This window comes from Ursus americanus, chromosome 12 (genome assembly GCF_024610735.1).
Source record: "Ursus americanus isolate L20-20 chromosome 12, mUrsAme1.1.p, whole genome shotgun sequence".
Taxonomy (NCBI): domain Eukaryota; kingdom Metazoa; phylum Chordata; class Mammalia; order Carnivora; family Ursidae; genus Ursus; species Ursus americanus.
The window spans coordinates 48,057,142-48,074,480 of NC_142138.1; the positions used below are offsets into that span (position 1 = coordinate 48,057,142).

Consider the following 17,339-nt stretch of genomic DNA (forward strand, 5'->3'; position numbering starts at 1 on the left):
TTACCCACCATACTACTGATTTTTTGTCCCACGGAGTTGATTTGACAAAGTCTGGAATCTCATAGTCTTGTGGGGGGGGGGGAAATAATGTAGAAAAAAGGCCCATTAGAAACTTACTATGTTCCTCTTGAATAAACGAATTTATTTCTGAGAAGTACAGTTTTTTAAGTCATGCATGGAGTCCTTAAACTAATAATTTTGGTGAATGTTAAGTCTAAAAAAATCGTCTTATAAAATTATAAGCAGAGAAAAAAAAACAGTACTTTCGTCCAGGTAAGTTAAAAACATGATCTTTTCTACTTTCCTCTTTTTAATCTCCTATATTCTTGTAGTATCAAATCTTTCTAGTTTCTACTTCCAAGAACAACTAATTTAATTTTTCAAAGGATGGTTGGAATGGCTTTCAGTGAATAAGAATTTTTCATAGTGCGCCTTAATAAAACTTGGATACCTGTTATTATTATATGGGGAAAAAATTACCGAAGCTTTTTCTTTATGATAAAGCACTGAAATTCTCTTATTACTCCATACAACTTAACAATGCTAAGCAGAAGTGGACTTATGTTCTTAATAGAATTAACCAATGTGCAGATGATTATAACCAGTTTCAGGTTCAGAGCTGGCAAATACGCTTATCAAAGTCACTTGTGGGAACATGAGCAGACATCTCTTAATCTGCATCCACAAAATGTCCAGAAAAATAAGAAAGCTAAAGACAAGGTCAAAGCTGAGCACTGAAAGTTTAACACTGATGAATGTGCAGAAGTCTAAAAGATGGATTTGTGGTGGGAGTTGAAGTCATGATAAGAGGGTTGTCAGAAGCATGCAGAACTCTGGCTCTAAGGGTTTTGAGCTGTTTTTATTTGGTGGCCTTTGCAATTTCTGCTCATGAAGGGGCTTATCATCAGTTTCCCCCTCCTCAGCACCACTCACTATCACCTCCATGCCAAGAGGGACAATTCAATTTATTTTTATGACAGAGACCAGTTTTTGAGGTCTGGATGAAGCCTGCTAACTGTCCTATGTTTGACTTACAGTTTCAGGTATTTTTTAAAACACTATTATAAAAAACAAGCAAAAGAAAAAAAGACCACCTTGTACAAATCCTGAGAATCAGTACATTTCCTCAATGTTGTAAAGGTCTTCAGAGATTCCTGTGTGTGTTTGTGTGTTTAATTGTCTCAGCTATCTTCTATGAACTGAGAAAGGCCTTCTTTTGTCTGAATGTGACAGATCAGTTAGAACTGTGGCAACTACCATTTACAGCTATTGATTTCAATGTGACATTAAAGGCCCTAAATTCAACCATTATTCTCTTCAATTGTCACAAACAAAGGTTAATAATAGTTGAGTTTGGACTGAAGGAATCAAGTAAAGATTGCCAACTGAAATTAGCACATTGTTTCTCTCTGAGTCACAAGTCAGTATAAGGGTCTGTGTTTCCCAGATTACATGTATATTATCATCACTTTAAAAATGTGCCTTTCTCCCAGAAGTAATATTTGAAATACAGAAGAGGAAAATGTAGTTTCATAAGAAATCATGTCATTTAAAATAATAAATAATTTAAAAATATATTTCTCCTTGCACAGAGTAAAAACATTTTGTTTTGTTGCTTCCACTGCAGCAAAATAATGTTTCTCATAACTGTAAAAAGTGGTATGTAGCATGATTAAACAATATTTCAACCCTTTAGTTCATGCAGAGGTTACCAGCTAGAGGGGAGAAAAGTTTGATTAGGTTTATGTCTTTCATGAGAAATTTTAAAAGAAAGCATACAACTTTTTTAATATATGAGTGCTGAAGCTACAAATGGCTTTCTCTCATGGGCAGGTGTGAAAGAATAAAATCCCTTTACTATAATAAATAGGCAGATAATAGATGGTAAGATATTATAAATCTTCACAAAAGCAATGGCAAATTTAAAAAGTCTACGAGTCTTTACAATTTCGACTTGGTTATATTTGTATCATGATTCACTACCTATTTATCCTTTTGGTAAATGGTAAATAAAGTTTCATGTTCTGTGTCCACTGTTAATATTTTTTAACAAGCATCGTATTTAAAAAAATTACTCCAATAATTTTAATTATTGATTAATATATTATCATTAAATATTTATAGAGCACTATCAAATTATACATCTCATTAGATGGAAACTAGATATTTTTGTACTATTTCATAGGAAGGAATCCTAGATCGAGTAAATGAGTTTAGGACAATTTATTTTTGGTCATTACTTCTTAAAAAAAAAACAAAAAACAAAAAACAAAAAAACCTGACACTCTTCCCAGAACTTAACCTGTGCTTGTTAATAACTATTCTAAGGAATTTTGGAAATGGGGCAATATAATTTCAAATACACCTGGTTTATTCTTTGGGTAGAAGCAGACCAACATTTGGGCCTGAGTTGATGCCACATAAGAGCATTTCCTAGCTTAATTACGATAATGATAGTGAAATTATTTTAACTACAGAGTCACATCCTGTGCATTCAAACATAAAAATGTCCTTTTAAAACCTGACTTATTGGGCTAGTTATATTTTAAAGCACAATAATTGACAATTGTTCCTATTTAGACAATTGTATAAAATAAGAAATAAATTCCCCCTTCCTGATCTTAGAGTTTATATTCACTAGGAGCATTAGTGTGCATCCTTCTCATTCTCTACCCACGTTTATGTAGGCGTAACTATATATACTGATATATTTTTATTGAATGAAAATTCAACTGTTTGCTTCTATTTATGTATGTATACACACGACACACACTGATACGTGTGAAACTTGGTTTTCACTTATTTCCCTGGATTAAGACATACCTGTTTATGTAATGATTTACATTAATTGATTCGGGGAGGTTGTTTAAACCAACCTTGCTTTATTGAAGTAAGCCCACATGGTCATGCCATGCTCAGCTTTTTATACATATTAATATTTTCTTTGGTGTTTCATATCAATGTTTATGAGTGAGAGTAGCCTGCAATTTCGTTTTTGACATTTCAATACGAAGGTTATGTCTGCCTCATAACATGAGTCGAGAGAGTATTCTTTTTTTTTGCTACAGTTTGTAATAGTTTAAAATCTTTCCTTCCAGCACTTCTGATTTTTTAAGCCACTTCTGGAAGGTTTGCTTTTTCCTGTGCGCTAATGACCAGTCTGGCTGGAATGCTGGTCAGCCATCCTAGAGTTAAAATGGAAATTAGGAATCTTTTTGACTAATTAGGTTTCAAAGAGCTTTTGCTATACAGTATATTCATGGATGTTAAGGAGGTATTGTCACAATTAAGGTTTTTGAAAAAATCCTTTCCAAGAGGATGTTTTCCATCAACAAACAGAAGCAAAATTAAATGCCCGATTAACAAACATAATGTCCTCTTTAATAATTCTCAGCACTCTGGTAATTCTGCTAATATTACTGTGCTATCTACAATTCTTTCCCTTTGTTTCATGTTTTGAATAATTCAATTAAAAGTCTAACAAAGCAATAACAAGGGATTAAATGTTGTCGAATTGTAATTCAAAATAAAAACATAAGCTCTTTCGGAGTATTTATTAAGAATTCTACAAAACCTTTTCAAGTATACGTGATTGTTGGATTCTACAAAATAAACAGTTAACTGCTTAGCCAAGTCACTCTGCTTCCTTGTTTGTACTCTATTCCAGTGAATGAGAAAAATAAAAATGTGTAAAACTGCAGGAAGTTCTTGCAAAACGGACCACTTGGGAAGGGCTTTAACATGTCTCTATTCGACCTACAACAAAGACTAGTATGCCTTGCCTTTTTACCTCCTGTCGTATGAGGAAAAACATAGCAGAAGCAGTGAACAGCAGAAGCACCCAAGAATGCTCATGTGCCAGGGTTTATAATTGTGGCCCTTTCTCTGGAAACTATTCATGTACAAGGAAGTGTGAAGGATATGTAAAAGATGATGATATAGACCTTGCCCTTAGAAAGTGGTTACTCTAATAATGGAGATAGGACAAGAATTACTTTCATGTGTAAACTAATCTCGTGGTGGTGGGCAGAAGGAAGCCATGAAGTTATGGCAAGGAGAATATGGACCAAAATGTTAATACTGTAGGATTCGACCCCCAACGCCCTTACCCACTCCCCACTATAGTTATAAGTCTGCTCTCATTAGAATGAATGATGAAGAAAGATACTAGTGAAATCACCCATTCTTACATCAAGATTAAAAGTAAATTAATGTAACTTGGCATCATTTTACAAGAGGAGCTATGAAGTCATGGCAAAGGGTGCAAGCTTGCAGTCAGATATTCTGACCCTGAGTCCTGGCTTGGCCATTTCCTGCCTGCAGGATTCTGAACGAGTTACTTAACCTTTCTATGCTTTGGTTTCTTTATCTGCAAATATAGGGGTAATGTTAGTATTAGCTCAGAGGGTTGGTTGAGAATTAAATGATATAATCTACCTAACACATATAATCAACTCTCAAAACATGAGAGCTATTGGTTGTTAGCAATGTCAGCTGATCCTACAAATCCTTATCAAAAAGAGTAGTGATGATTCTAAGAAAACCAGAAACCATAAGGCAGATTCAAACAGGAAAAATTTCAGGTAAACAAAAAGAGAAGGAAAATACAATTGAAGAAATAAAGTTAAATATGAGAAGAAAAATTAAAATTCAGTGAGACAAAAGGAGCCTCAGACCTGAGAAGCACCCATATTGAGGGTTGGGGGAGAGAAAGGTAAGAATGACTGGGGAGGGTGACCAAAGAAAAAGGAGGTCATGAGGATATTGAAACCTTTTTAACTAAGTAAAATTAAATTCTATTATAATACTGGCTAGGCTATTGGTGGTGAGAAGGAAGGAATTAAATACTCAAATCATTAGATTTAGTCCAAAATGCCAGACTTCAAAAGCTTCCTAATTTGAAGATTAGTACCTTATACAACCATATATAAATACACACACACACACACACACACACACACACACACACACATATAATAATCTAGCCTTCCAAATTGATCTACTTCTCTCTTTTTATGTTCACAATTTATATTGGAATGTGGGTTGCCCATAACATTCTTGTATTTGGTCATCTATATACAAAATTGTGCTACTTTAGTAGGCAGCTATCCCATCTGACAAATTTAAGGTTATTTAAAAGTTTTGGGTAGAGGGGTCAGTGAAATAAATTAACCAATAAATTAATAGCTTATTTTTAGTGAGGTTATTTTTAAAGACGATAGGTTTTGTTTTAAAATTGGCACCAGTCAAGCCACAGAAAGAACTGAGCTTCCCTTATTAATGATGCTAGAGGTCATAAAATTGGAATAAAAATAAAAATATATGACATAATTATTTCACATTGTTTTGGATACTGATTTCAAAATATCACCACTCAAATGTTTATGTCATAAGTGGAATCTGGCTAATAAAAATGCAATCACAGATTCAAAAGAGACTAATACTGTTAATTATTAAAAATCAGGGCACCACGTCAAAGGCATGCAAACTAGCGACTGTGCCTTGTCAAGGCAGAGACATTTAGTAAATGACATAGATGAAATTCTGCAGGATGAAATGGATGCACTTCATGCAAAAGCCAGGGTTGTTTGGGGGAATCAGCTGTAACAGCCCTGACTCACAGGAACGAATCTGGGAGAGGTTCCCGATCTTCTCATCTTCTATCTTGTCACCAAAAGTATTTCCCCCGTAACATCCCTTAAGGATGCAAGTGTCCTAAATATCAAATTTACTTATTTACTTTCAGTCTATTGTCGCTCTTTTCCTTTTACAACTATTTCATAGCTCTTTATATCTATCCCTCCCTCTACTTTCTTCCAACTAAGAAGAAAATAATTAAAAATTGGAAATGTATGAGACTTTAACATGAGCATTTCACTGAATCTGGAAACTGACAGGACAAGTGACTTGTTGTGGGTGCACAGAATGAACTATATTACATGTTTGGGAGTTTACTCTGAAAGGCCAGTTAGTAAAAATAAAATAAGAGAAGTCATCCCCATGCATTTGCAAAGTGATATTAAAGGGACTAGTGTTTCTTAAAAGAAAGAAAAAAAAAACTGATATAGAAAAAGTTAAGGGGTAGAATTCAAAGTGACAAGAAAAGAGAAAAAGAAATTATAGAATTAAGAAAACATGAAAACACTTAGCTGGAAATTTGGAGACATGAGGAAGGGTAAAGAGATTAAAAATATAAAGGAAACCAGTACAGAGAAGAAATCATTTAAGCGGTAGAAAACAGTAAGCTAACTTTTTTGGGCTATCACTGCAATTCTTATTTAAAATAACAACTACAGGGGTGCCTGGGTGGCTCAGTTGGTTAAGCGTCTGATTCTTGATATTTGCTCAGGTCATGATCTCAGGGTCGTGCAATCTAGCCCTGTGTCAGGCTCCCATGCTGGGTGTGGAGCCTGCTTAGGATTCTCTCTCTCCCTCCCCCTCTGCCCCTCTCTCTTTCTCTAAAAAAATCAATCAAACAACAACTACAACAAAGTTAAAACAGCAATAACCCTGGAATAAAGTACAGTAAAAAAACAGGAAATATAAAAACACAACAGAGGCAGAAGCTGAATATCGATGGCGATTCAGGAGAAACGGGTTAGAAGATAGTAAGTTTACAAAATGAGAAAATAAGCAAGCAAATAAAAGCAAATAGAGAGAAAAACATTTAAAAGGAACAAGGAACTAAGTACTGTGAAAGAGAGAGTTGAATTGTATTAGTTTATTTAATTCATTGATATTTAATAATTATACATATTGACATAATTAAATTCAGTTACTGTAAATATTATAAAAATCCAAAGCCACACCAGAGGTCAGGTTATCATTTCTGTTTATTCATTTAATTGCAACTCAAAGATGGGTTTGAAGAATCTGGCACATTCTTGGATGTTCACTGCCAAGAAATTTGAGCTTTCTAATCCAGTGCAGTGAATTTAGGTAGAAAAATCACAAGTTCTTTGTAAATAAATCTATGTAAAAACGAGGAATGCTAGATCCAAAGGAGTCAAGAGAGAGTGGGCAAGGCAGGATGACAAATGACAATATGTGATGCGTTCACAGAAAGAAGTCAGGGATAAGGGACAGGAGCAAATAAAGAATGCAAAAAAGAACAAAACTGATGGTGTCTGATGTCCACAGCACCTGCACAATTCCGGACACACTATAGTTGCTCAATTAATAACTAGTGGATTAACTGAATCAGTGGGTGTCCCGACTACCAGAACTATCTTTTCAGGCTGTGTTCATCAATGGAAAAACAATTATGGAAATAGCAGGTAGGTAGATTTGCAAGAAATAGTGTCAAAACAACTGCCATTTTGGACTAGATCGACTCGTGGAGAAGGAGAAAGAGATTCAATAATCTAAAATTAGGAACAAAAACTTACAGATTCTGTGAATTGATCTACAGGGAAGAAACAGGTATGTGCCATTCCCAAAGAACTATTCTACTGGTTGCTTTGATTGTTTTTTATTGCCATCAGCCTTGGCACTCCTCTGGACATGTGTTTTGGATTCTTGGAACCGAAATGAATAGTACATACAGTAAAGTGCATCTATCCTGAAGGGAAAATGACAACCACATAACACGATGTAAAAGAATGCCGACAAAAAGAGAATTTGTTTTTCTGCATTATATGAGACAATAAGGCAGAAAGAGAAAGAAAAGTAAAGCAAATGACTGCATGACAGAAAAGGAGAACGAGGCTCACAATACACAAGACCAAGGGAGGGGGGTGCGGGAGCCCACAAAGGCAGAAACAAGGTAACAAAAAGGACAAAACCAGCAGCAGAAAAGAACTGTCAGACACAAAACCCTCAAAACAATAGATAGGAAAAAAAGAAACAAGATGACAGGAAAAGAACAGCATGGAATCTAGTAAGAAAAAGAAACAAAAATTTCAAATAATGGATTTTCTAACACCCCCGCTGTTCCGGCAGTGCATTGTGTCACAGTTGCACAGAGCTGTGCATAATTTATTATGGTCACTCACTGCCAGGCTGTTATAAAGGGCAACAGCTATATGAAAATACTCCCCACCGCTGGATGGCTTAATGATCTCCCCTTTGTAAAGGGGAGGGCTGTGGAATGGCAGGCACGGGCAGAACCACCACGGATGGGGCTGGAGGGCGCTCTGCCTATTCCGTGCTCTCCACCTTTTGAGAAGGGGTGACTTCCCTCTTGGGCACTTCTGTGGGGGTTCTTCACCCCTCTTCAGCTGCTCCCAAATAATCACCAACTAGCAGGAGTAGTTTCTTTTTTTTTAATTTAATTTAATTTAATTTTGTTTAAAGATTTCATTTATTAATTTGACAGAGAGAGACAGCCAGCGAGAGAGGGAACACAAGCAGGGGGAGTGGGAGAGGAAGAAGCAGGCTCCCAGCGGAGGAGCCTGATGTGGGGCTCGATCCCGGAACGCCAGGATAACACCCTGAGCCGAAGGCAGACGCCCAACAACTGTGGCACCCAGGCGCCCCTAGCAGGAGTAGTTTCTTAATGCCCGATACCACAGATTGTCTCCTTTCTGGGAGGGGTGATGTCAAATTTAAACAACAAAAACGAATTTTTAAAATAAAAACAGACATTGACAATTAACATTCATGATTGTAAAACTGCACTATGTTTTAAGCATGTCTGGAAATTCAAAAACAAACTGTTAGGGTTTCCCTTTAAAACTGAATTCGGATGCAGAAAAAAATAAACACATAAAAATAAGGATCATTCAATTTTTTTTTTTTTTTACCAATTACTTTGAGGAAACTGGCCTTTTCAGTAGTATTTATCCAGAGGAGATTTCTCTACTTCCACAAATAGCACTATTTTCAAAGAGAGATGCATCATTAAGATATGTATCAATAATTTCTGTGCTTAGTAAAGCCAAGAATTTTCTTTCTGGAGAGGCAGCGGTGCCCGAGTTTGGAAGCACAGGCTCTTGAGCCAGAGGCCGGGATTTGAATTCTGAGGCTGTCCTTTACTTGCTGTGCGACCCTGCCACACTATTTACACCCTCTGTCTCTAGGTTTTCCCATCTGTAAAATGGGCATAATAGTAGTAAATACATCACAGAGTTGTGGTTAGGATTACAGGAGTTACACCTTATATCCAAGCCTGGCAAGCAGCATGCCAGGTATTGTATCTGCTCTCAAATAACGTATGAGGGGACATTCAGGGAGCATTTGTAATCCAGAACTATCTGCCATTAGGCAGTGGGCATGGGAATGGGAAAATAAAGTCCTTAATTTCCTGGAAGCCAGCCTGAGGTATTTTCTTTCTCTCCTTTCATTCCCAGATAGTGGCCTTGTTTACATAGTGGCCCAGATAGTGAGTCTGCAAAAGGAACAGCGTCAGCCATTTTGATGTCATTAAGATTTCTGCAATATAATCAACATCAAGACACGACTTCATATTTGTATAAAATCTGCTATTATCAGTAAGTGCCACCTCATGTATATCTGGAGGGGTCGTAATAGTTCTCTGGGAATGGGGCGGCTAAAAGATAGTTAACAAAACCCATAGAGTCTTCCATATTGAATCAATACTTCTGGGCTGTAAAAATGTCATGATTTTAATAAATCTACTTCCCTTGACTTACTTTTTTTGGGGGGGGGATGAGGGGGAGGAATATTTCCTTCAGTAGCCAGGCAAATCCACATGCTTTCTTCCTGACAGCGCTCACCTTCTCTCAGCTGGAAGCCTTAAACTGATTGTCCTCTAAAAGGCTGCTTCTACCCCAGTGGGAAATGTATAAAAACTTTATCTCTGAGGCACAAGTTGCCTTAATTTTAAGGTGTTCTTGAAAGTGGTGGCTCTTACGTCTTCCCTTGATTTGTCTTACTCACTATCCTTTATCTTGCCTTATTGTAAACTCGGGTGCCTCTGAATCTCTCAGCTCCCAAGTGCTTACTAGGTTTTGGTCCAATCTTGCTTTTTTAGTCTAATATGCAGTGTCCTTTACTCCTGAGTCTTTTGTGCCTTTCATAAATGACTCAGTCTTGTTTGCCAGTTTTTCCAAATATTCTAGGCTAGTTGGATCTGTAATTAGACCCTTCATTTCATTGCCAGTAATTCTGTTTTCCGGCGTTGTTTCTACTCTGCACTTGCTAATGCCTGTTACTCTGGTGTGACACTATGCTATGCAAACTCTCCACGATACCATTGATTAAGATCATAGCCTCCCTCTACCCTACTCCCATGTCTCGCTCTTTGGGTCAAAGGCATTTTTGGTTTATCTTTATGCTACAAGTCAGCAGGCATATAGAAAACTCTGCTATGCTTCTCAAAGTCAGCTGATTCTCTATGAGTTTTTCAGTCAAAGTCACTGTGATGTGATCGTTTGAGGGTGATTAAAAAAAACATTGCAAAATGCTATTGCTGCTATGTTTGGGGGAATATAACAAGTGATGAGTACAATAAAAGCCACACTAAGTTAAAAAAAAATACACACATTTAAGATGTTTTTCCTGCAACCATTCACCAGTGATCCACCTATTTGTACTACATATAATTTTTTTAACTGCCCCATGATTGTTGTCATAGACATAAATGATGATACTCCCTGACCTACAACTGGTGTTTTAGTTAAATTTAAATGGCATTGCTTTCTGCTAAAAATTTAAAATTTCTGAGAGGAAGCATCATTTTATATCATTAACCAACATTAATAACTGAAACTGAAAAACTCATAGAGAATCAGCTTAAGGCGAAATATTGGCAATTATATAAATGCCTCTTACAGATCTCCTGTAGTTATCTACTTACCCAAGCACCCATGTCTATGCAAATGGTTGAGAATTAAACTCAAATAAAAGTTGGGCAACATAATACAGTATAAAGCAAATATTTCTTTTTGATCAAAGATACTTTTTCTCATAAACAAGTTGATAATTTATTTTAAAGCACTTCTAAAATTATAATGCCACAAGGAAAATAAGAGAACAGGATAAGTCAAATGCATATGGATAATATCAGAGTTCAGTCACTTTTGCAGAAGCTTATATCATGCAGTCATTTCTCATAACTCTCCATGAAATGATGTTACTTTGCAATGTAATTATTGCCAAACCTGTGAATGTGATGTTTCAGGGACTCAATCCACTGAAGCCAACCTAGCCTATCCCATATTTGTCCATTCAACTTACAGACCTTAGTTTCAGCTCCCTAGCCTGCAGTTACATTTGCCCATGCTAATTAGAGCAAGATTAAACATCACTTTCAGGACAATGGGGCACTTTGTCACACATGTATTTTACAGGGGCTGAACTTAAAAGGAGAGGAATCAAGAACCTGAAACAGAGGACATCTCATGCACATGCACCAGACCAGTATCAAAAAGTAAATCGAACTCAGCAGCGATCCTCCCCTTAGACCCCAAAAGAGACCAGGGAGGTCACTGTGGCTTCAGTTGTTATATTTTACCACTGATGGGGCTCCCATATTCTTTCCTCTAGTCTTTGGGGTGTCTTGTACTCCCGAGTTCCTGAATTTTATTTCTCTGGGAAATATAGGTAGTGCTATGACTTGTCAATTGTATTGGCTTTAAAACCAGTATCTTTATATTGTCCCCTCCACAAACATCTGATGGGGGACCTGATCCAGGCAGATTGTGGTCATCGCTCACTGGACCCTGTATTGCATATGAGATAGGGAGTCTGTTAACCCAGCTGCTGGAGGAAGGTTTTATTTCCCAAGGGAGATGCTAGCACATCTGGGGCAATGTGGTCCTCACACTTAGTTTTGGATTCTCTTCCTGGTGACAGACGTCTGCTCTCTGGCAAGGGTAAGAATAATAATCTGTGGTTAATGTTTTATGAAAAATGTTGGCATGTTGTAACAGAAACAAAGTCTTTCTCTTTCTTTTTTTAATAGGCATACAGAGTTTGTGTAAATTAAATTGGACATAGAACAGATCATGAGGGAAATATCAAAGCGTTGTTTGGGTGATCTTAATATAAGTCAATAATTATTTAAGATCAGTAAACGTTTTAAGATTTACCACTTTTAAATCTGTTTGCTCCTATTTAGCTAAATCACCATGAAAGCAGGACTGCATATCTATTTCCTGATGGTAAAATTAATGTTAAGACTGTTTGAGTTAAACATTTCAGGGTTTAGAAATTCTACGCAGAGGACGTGCATAAATAAACGGAGGGGGCTGTGAGACAGCAAGACATACCAGTAATAACAGTGGCACCGCCACCTTTCTTTAAGACATTGCTTTAATTGTGAAGCTAGAGTAGTCTTTCCTCTGATTATACCATCATTTTGGAATTTTCTATCCAAAGGCATCCTTCCTGAAATAGGTGTGCACTCTTTAGCAATCACACCTACAAGGAAGGCATCCAAACTACCAAAAAATGGGAATCCTATAAGGGCCAGGGAAATAACATCTTTGTAGCTTAGAATTGTTAGGTAAAGAAATTCAGGGGCGCCTGGGTGGCACAGCGGTTAAGCGTCTGCCTTCGGCTCAGGGCGTGATCCCGGCGTTATGGGATCGAGCCCCACATCAGGCTCTTCTGCTGGGAGCCTGCTTCTTCCTCTCCCACTCCCCCTGCTTGTGTTCCCTCTCTTGCTGGCTGTCTCTATCTCTGTCAAATAAATCAATAAAATCTTTAAAAAAAAATTCAAATTCATTGACAGTGATTCAATATCTAGGTCACCAGAGATTCCAACGAGAGTATGCCTCTAGTTTCCACCTTTAAACCTGTTCACATACAATATATTCTTTTTTCTTTCTCAAGTGAAGTTTAGTTGACTGATAAGATATACTCACTTAATAGATTAAATGTCATTTAAAATAGAATTAGACAGGTGATTTCTATTTGGATAATTTCAGCTGAAAAGATATGAATTCCAGGCAGAGCAAATAATAGTATGCAGAAAGGTACGGAGTCAGGAGTTCCCAGGTCACTGTACTGGCTTATTCAGTTTAACTAGAGATTTGGATGCACCCAAAGGATCCGTAGGAAGTACTGAACAGAGCGCCAGACGTGGGTCAGTGACAATGGCATCAAAGGCTAGGGACCTTGCTAATTGGTTTCCTGAGGCAAAGGCAAATTAGGTATCTTCCCAGTCCCTGATTCTTCTTCTGTAAATAAGTGTGTCAAACTGGAAAATCTTTCAGGTTACTCTCAGTTGTAGAAGTCTGTACTTTACTATGTCACATCAGTGACACAAGGCAAAAAAGTAAACAACTTGGGTGAAAAATAAGAAAAAGCTTAAAACTTAGTGTTTTCTGATGGCAGGAAAAAAAATCATTTCAAGAGGACTATACAACTATATGGACTATACAACTGAGGAGAACGCTGCCTCTCACTCCTCCTTTTCGCCTTGTGGAAGATAAAATAGGAAGGTGGGAAGGCAAGGCGTCTTAGCCCACACCTTCCATCCACAACTTCCATCAACTATTTTTTCTTTTCGTAGCTTATGGAGGGTCTAAGCATTAAAGGTACTGCTGGCTGAGAAGGTAGCTTAGAGAATCTTCAATGTCAGGAACCCAGAAAGTAAGCAAAAATTCTGGGAAAGTTTGGTTTGGATACTTAAAGGTTGAATTGGAGAGGCACATACTGATCAAATCCATGTTTGGGAACAAGCACCTACCCTTGGTCAAACGTTTGCTGTTATTTACATGAACTACATAGAGTGTTAAAGGAGAGCAATTCAGCTCTATTTTCTCACTGCTGCATGGCAATGCAGGCCACCTGTGGCCATATCCTCCCATAGTTCAAGAGAAGTAAGAAATAGGATGTTTCTGTCAAATTCACCGATTTTTCAAATGTCGATAATAATTTCAGAAACAAAATAAACACAACAACAGAAACCCAGTTGAGTTTCTTCAGCTCTCGTCTGAATTCACATTAGAAGGTTCCGCAGGATGGAATTAAAAATACTCAACATGATTATTCAAGGACAGAAGAGGGGTATTCACCCAATGCTGTAAGAACATTTCCTACTTAGGAAAAGGAGAAGACCTCAAAAAGGTGCCTTTTATCTGAATTTTATAGAGTCGATCATCGTTTAATTATATTTATAAAGTCATATGCCAGCACAGGAAATTGGTTTACATGGACTACACGTAGACCACTTTTAGACCATTTTAAATCTGAATATTAAGACATCAGGGAGGCTCCCTTATTCCAGAGAGATGCAACATCTACGTAGTAGATTCAGGCTTGCGTGTGTGTGTGTGTGTGTGTGTGTGTGTGTGTGTGTGTGTGTGTGTTTAAATATCTTATTTTTGTTCATTTGACAGAGAGAGAGAAAGAGAGACAGAGAGAGAGCACAAGCAAGGGAATTAGGAGAGGGAAAGGAAACTCCCCACTGAGCAGGGAGCCCAATGCGGGGCTTGATCCCAGGACCTCCAGATCATGACCTGAGCCGAAGGCAGACGCCCAACCAACTGAGCCTCCCAGGCTCCCCTTGCTTGTGTTTTTATATATTTAGAGAAATGGGAATTTAGAACTACAAAAGACTTTACAGATAACTTAGTCCTTTACTGTGCTTTCAGTTAATAATTATAATAATATTTTATGCTTACACTGGAATACCAATTTATTAAGAACTGTTCTCGGTGACTTATCTATATCCAGGTTTACATGGTAATCAAAGCTCAGGCCTTGGCAACTGCTGACCAGATTTGTGAACGGGGAAGCATGGAGGCTTCAGTTTCTTGTTGTTCTTTTGTTTTGTTTTTGTTTTCATTTTATTGTTGTTCTTACTATACAATGGGATAAAAACTCAACCTGCTCAGAGGGTTATTGTGAGGAGAAGAAAACTAATTTTTTTTTCATGTTGTAATATACTTTTGACTCTTTAAAGCATCCACAACTCAAGCTAGAGCATATTTTCACTTTTGCTTGAGAATCAAAGTTATTGGGGGCTTTTCCATTTTACTTTATAGGAAACATACAATTCAAATTCCCAAGGTCAGCTTCAGATTTTCTTTATTTCTACAAATTTTGTAAATAAATGATGTCTATATATTGTGGAGTAGAGGTTATAGCCTTCTCTGTTCAAAAATTTCACAATATTTGGTCTCTTATGGGAACATTTATTAAGAGTTTAAATATATAAATATATATTTAAATAAATACATATGTAGTTAATATAAAATCACTTAGATACAAAGGCAGCATTTTTCACTTGTGAAATATTTGTGAGAAAATATATGACATAATGGAAGAAAAAACCTGCTTAGAAAGAAAAATATACTATCCTGTGACACTCTGCCTCTTCTTAAGGGGCTAAAATTATGATAATTTCTGGAAACACCAGAAGTGGAAAAAGTACAAGAGAGTGTTTCCAATAGATAAATATTCTAGGCATGGAACTAATGTCAGTTTGTTTCATTCATGAAACAAACACTTATCAGGTTCTGGCGATGCACACAGCTCTGTGCTTTGCACACACGTTTCCAAGAGATGGGATGCAGGATCGCACTGCAATGGGGGAGAGGAATTGCAATGGCTCCTCAGCCCCCAACATGGAGTACAAATTTCCCATCCCACCAGCTCACAAGTGCTCAAGACTACAAAGCTCAAAGAGAAAGGAAGAGGCAACAGGAACAGGAAGTAGATAAAGAAAATAAAAGGAAGTAAGGGAAAAGATGAATAACCCCAGACACGCCTGTGCCCACTCTACAGTCAGATTTATACCGAAGTTTTTTTTTTTAAAGCACTAATATTCTTCCTTTCCTCCGTTTAAAATATTGAACATTCCTGTGTCCTGAGGCAGAGTAATCGTTTAAAATATGTTGGAGCAAAAATGATTAAATGTGTTTTATTTTTCAATTCTATGATTTAAAAGAGAATATAATTCAAAAGAAAATGTCTAAATGTGGCTGATAAGAACTGGTTTTAGTTTTAGAGATTATAACTAACAAGTGAAACGGCAATGTTCCCAAGTTCCCTTCAGCCTAAGGTATCATGGTTTTTGGAACATATGTTTTCCAAGAGTTTTAGAAATGTTAATACTAACTCTACTGCAAAATTTTAACGCTCGGTATCCTCATTCAGCCAAAGGCTGTGCAAAATTTTATGTAGCTAAATATCTCTCTGGAGAGGATACACCTAAGACACTTAACAGCTGGGTAAGTTCAGATGTGCTCACAGAGCCAAAGCCCACTCTAAAAAATAAGCTCAAGGTTGGGCAATATTTGCAAAATAATTGTCATTTCTGTGGCAAGGAATATATATTAAAATGTAACCTTCTTTAAAACACTAGTCAATAGATTTAAATGTTTCCGTAGCTGTTTTTATCCATGTAACTAAAAAATATCTTGGGTCTAAGTTTCAGACACTGTGCAAGGGTTATGAAGAGAGAACCCTGACTACCCCAGGCCCTGTTCCGGCTGTCGTCTTAGAAGCCTTCCTCATTTCACTCAAGCTACACATGTTGACACATTGTCACCCAAGCCTTGCCTCACAGAAGTCAGGATTTAATATAATGGTATTTTCCCTCTATTAAATATTTCTGAGGCTTGGTTCTGTCACCACACTGACTGATCTTCTGGGTAACCTGTTGTGAGTGGAACAGAGGCTATACTTGAAAAACATTTGACTAAGCCCTTCTCTCCTGCTGCTATAAGAGAATGGTTTCTTCCTAAGTCGCAAATCTATTCTGAATGTTAATTAAATATTTACAAGGTACTTTAAAATCCTCCCTGAATGCTAATATGAAAATAGCCACCTAGGTTCATTTGAATAAGCAGAAATTTTTGCCCTTCCAAATTAGGGCCTCTGGCCTCTGAGTTTAATTTAAACAATCCAAGGATTTGGGAAAAGAAACAAACAAACAAACAAAAAAGGAATTGAGCACCTACTATGTACAAGGCCCTGTGCCAGATGTAAAGATAAAAGTAAACCTTCCAGGACTAGAAAATTTATCATAAATGACAACATTTCATATTATTTAATTCACACCATTTCCCTCTGGGCTTAAAAGCCAAATTAGATGCAAAACACTCACCTTTTTAGCATGAAGCTTTTACATTGCTCCTTAACATACAACACTGTATCTAGTTACATAAAGATGCAGTATTTTCTACATATTAACATATATTTCCACATTTTATTCATTAGGTTATTGAAAGTATTTTAGCATGAAGGTTCCATTTATTGTATCCCAAAATAAAAATAGCATCAAAGTCTTTTTGCAACTCCCAAAACACAGTTAGGGAATAATGATCATATGCTAAAAAATGTAAAATACAATTTGTGCTGTGCCCCATTTACTACAAAATCACTACGAACAATGCATTTTGTACAGTATATTGCTCCAGGGAAACTGGATCAGCATCAGGAATGAATAAAGAACATTGCATTTGAAATCAGCTAATTCTGCT

At 36.9% G+C, this 17,339-nt stretch overlaps 1 protein-coding gene across 2 annotated transcripts in view; it reads right to left on the minus strand.

Moving 5' to 3' along the window:
* The window catches only part of DPYD (dihydropyrimidine dehydrogenase), a 793,664-nt gene that overhangs the window by 243,950 nt on the left and 532,375 nt on the right, over positions 1 to 17,339 (minus strand). The window lies entirely within an intron of this gene.